General features: G+C 40.2%; 1 long non-coding RNA gene across 1 annotated transcript in view; it reads right to left on the bottom strand.

The window, feature by feature from the left end:
• The window catches only part of LOC106532218 (uncharacterized), a 16,990-nt gene extending 15,771 nt beyond the window's left edge, over positions 1–1,219 (bottom strand). Inside the window, exons 1-2 of the long non-coding RNA XR_001312037.1 lie at positions 1,183–1,219; positions 1,029–1,110 (exon numbers count right to left, since the gene is read on the bottom strand). This is a non-coding gene — a long non-coding RNA (uncharacterized LOC106532218). The remainder of the gene's footprint in view (positions 1–1,028; positions 1,111–1,182) is intronic.
• Positions 1,220–3,960: the final 2,741 nt, after the last annotated feature.

Genomic DNA, 3,960 nt, shown 5'->3' with positions numbered 1-3,960 from the left:
GTCCCCAAATGCACCAGTTGTCCCCAAAGGTAGGCGTTTTGTCTTAAAATTGCCCCCAAATGTCACCAGAAACAAACCCAATCACCTGTTTTTTGTCTTCCTCTGGTGGGAAATAAAAAAGATCTACATCTTTACATATAATCATTTTTAACACACGCACAGACTCGCAAAGTAACCATGGTAACTCTCTTTGTAAATGTTCTGGTATCACTGATCATTTGTTTTTGCTTCTTTTTTTTCAGAATGTTGAAGGCAATTAGGATGAAACTGACCTCCCACACAAAACACAGCTGAATGAGGATCCTCCTACTAATAAAACACAACAAAACCTGAAAATGTGACGAACTTATGAGAATAAAAAAACAGCCTAGAGAGCACAAACACTAACACACACTAACACAGTTTGAGTGTGTTCTGTCTGTTCATGTGGTGTTGCTGAAGCTGCTTGATTGTCATGTTTTCTTTGTGTGTGTCTAGGTGTGTGTGTAATTAGTTTAAAGCCATCACTAATGACCCCATGCTCGGGGTGAAAACATGGGGATGGACAATCTCAGAAGACCTGAAGAAAATTGTGGGTTTGGACCACAGAGAGTTCACAGAATGCATCACATTAACTGGCAGCTCTGCTAGTCAGACATGTCAGCCTCTGGGTTTTTGCTTTGGTGCAACACGGCTGTAAAATTTAATTTGCACAGAGCCTAACAGGATTAGCTTTAGCTTGTTTAGGTGCCAGTTAGTATGGGTTAGGCTGGGACTATAAAGCAATAAGAATCTTTTCCCTAGAAAACTATGAAAAGAAAAGGGGGAAAAAATGCATTTTCTGAACCATGGATCTTATCACAATTCATCAAATTTTCTCATAAACAAAGCAAAAGAATCTTGATTTTCTGTCAGCGAAATACCTCATGAGACACTGGAAGTAGGGCTGTGTATTGGCAAGAATTTGGCTGTAGAGGTTGTGGTTGTTTTTGCTCTGCTAATTGATTGTTTGCAGATTGGCATGTGGGCTGAGACTGGGATGGACTCACCTGCACAGCGTTCTTCTGATGAGACTCTGAGACCATTTGAGCTGCTGGCTGAGATCCATCCGATGCTGGAATATTCAGTCACCTTCGGTACCGTGTATGACAGCCCAGTGTTACCGCTCATTGAAAACCTCAAGATTAACTTTTGTGTACTTACCTGTGTTCAGGTTCAAACCCTGTGAGGTCCTCTGGAGAGTCTCTCTGGTTCCTCCCTCGTCGAAGCTCTGAGCTTGTTCTGGAACTAGTTCTCTGTGGATCCTCCTCACTGTCTCCAACCTGCCTCTCTCCTACACCACCACCTACAAGAACAACCAAAACCTCAAATACTCACCAACGTGGAAATCCTCTTCAGCCTTCCCCTCCATGCCAGCCTCATCTCCAAGACCTGTAGGACAACAACAACATTAAATAACATCCTTCTTCTCCACAGATTTTCCCCTTGCAGCAAATTCTGGATAAACACTGTAAATAAACTCACTTACCTTTTTACTACCTGTGTCACTTCCTGTTTCTCATTGTCTGTCGAGTCTGATCTGGGTACTCAGTTAAAACTAAACCGGATATTGGCGATACAATGCATATCATGACAGAGGGGTCACGATACGATATATCCCGATATATTGCGATACTTTAAGCAAGGCGATATATTGTGATTTTTTTTGTCCAAAAATTCTATTAAATAAAAACCTCTTATTGGGGAAAAAAATCTGTCTCAGAAAATTCTAATATTACATAGACATACTTTTGATACATTTAGCTGTGTTCTGCTTTGTGTTTTTTTATTTTGTTTCATATTTCATCTATGTTTTCAATTTATTAGACTAAATTTGCTAATAAATAGTTTGAAAAATATTTTTTGCAGCTTTTTGGTGCTCTTTGGCCCTCAAGAGGCAGAGGATCTAAATGGCTGGCTCACTGCTGCCAACTAGTGGTCAGAAGCTGAACTACAACATAAAAATGAACGGCTGGCAGGAAAGTTGATGTTTTAAACCTTAATAAAAAAATCGATACAGGGCTTCAGAATATCGATACAGTATCGGGAAATGAAATATCGCGATATTTCAGTGTATCGATATTTTCTTACAACTAGAAGTGACAGGGATTTGGTGGCAAGCTGGACCCAAATGCAGGCAGGCAGGCGGACTTAAAAATTAAACAAAACTTTTATTAAATTAAAGGCCACCATGGTGGCAAAAACAGAAAACTTAAAAGCGAGCAGGAATAAGGAAGCCAGGGCAGAGCATGAACCAAACAATGATCAGACGAGGGTGGAGAGAAAACTGAGCAGGTTATATAAAAGCAGGGATGAGTGGAAATGGAAAACAACTGCGATGATTAGGAGTGAAGACAGGTGAGCAGAATGATCTAGAAGGGCTGAATAATCTGAGGACTGAGATGACAATGCATGAAACGAACACTAGAGAGGAGTACAAGACCAGAACAGAAAAACACACAAAACACCAAATCCTCATAGGAAGGTTGATTTGGTGTGGCGGCCATCTTGAATTGGGTTGACTCTAAAATTGAATGTGGACATTTCCTCATTTTAGGCTGCATTTAAGTTCAAATAGAATCAGAATCTGGCCCTTTATGCTGATGGGGGACTTAGGATGGAGAGAACATCTGTGTTCTTGTCCAAGCAGCTCAGATGAATAAAAACCAGCTCAGTTTCAGACTCTTCTTCAGAAGCTTTCTGTTTCTCTCCCCTTCATCCAGAGGGAGGAGGAAGACTACTTCTGCACATTTTGTTGAATAATAGATGCCTGTTACAACAAACCCAAGAAGGCTGTAAAGGATGGAAGAGTGGGCTGGATGTAGAGTTTTTATAGCGTGTGAATGTAGGACATTTATTTGGATGAAATATGATTAGTTGATTATGGTTAGTTTCTGCTTAGAAAATGAGTTTTAATAAATCTTTTGGATTTATATTTGAAAACGGGACACGCTCCACACTTTATGTATCCATAGCTAAATGTCACATGTTGATCAAATGATTCCCAACTTTCCTCAACTTGTTCCACCATCACTCACCACTGAAAGCAAGTGTTTGTACTTTTAGCAAAATCTCTCTCAAATCACTGGATTGATTTTGTTAAAACTTTTTGACAGTAATCAATCAAAAAATATTCATTTACAACTGACTCATAGTTTGAATCAATTATATTGGCCATCACAGCCAACTGAACTTAGATTATACGTAAGCCCATTTTACAGATATTGAGCTCAGACTGTGTGGTAGTAGCTGAGCACTGTCGCCAACATGTGCTCTAAGGTCAACACATTGCACATCGTCGTTGCTTAAAAATGGTAGCCTTTACTGCTGGTGTCAACCTGCTTTGTCTGTTAGCAAAATACCTAATGAACTACTGAATGAATTTTAAAGAAGTTCATAGAAAGTAATTATTAGGTTGATGTCGACAGCTGATTAACCTTTTGTGTGAGCTCTAGATGCGTAACTACCACAGCTAATCACAATGAATCTTCACAAAAAATGACAATAACACAGTGGATTTTACAGATATTGAGCAGAAAATTGATGTGGTAGTAGCTGAGAGTCATCTGCAACACATCCTCCTAGCCCTAACAGATTATCTAGCAGCTAATTCCCTTTTTCCACTAGCACCTCTACAACACTGTTTGACTTGGCTCAACTTTGTTCAGCACGGTTTGAGTGGTTTTCTATTACACTTCCGTAACAGTGCTAGTTGGTAGGTTCACAGTAAGTTTGGGTGGTCCCAGAGACTGAAAATTGACACCACACACCTTTACCTAGCCAGGAAAAAACCAGACCCTTGTCCTTTGCTTTGCTTCATTACGAGGGTCTGGACTCGCGGCTATAGTGAAGCGATTCTTGCTGGAGGCGTGGCCTCTGCTGAAGTTTAAAATGATTGGATCGGTTGGCTGCGACGTATGTCACTGTGAAGGAGGCTAAGCT

The sequence above is a fragment of the Austrofundulus limnaeus genome, unplaced genomic scaffold (genome assembly GCF_001266775.1).
Source record: "Austrofundulus limnaeus strain Quisiro unplaced genomic scaffold, Austrofundulus_limnaeus-1.0 Scaffold733, whole genome shotgun sequence".
NCBI classification, from domain to species: Eukaryota; Metazoa; Chordata; class Actinopteri; order Cyprinodontiformes; family Rivulidae; genus Austrofundulus; species Austrofundulus limnaeus.
Note: the sequence above shows the minus strand (reverse complement) of the source record. Positions and strands in the feature narration are given on the sequence as shown.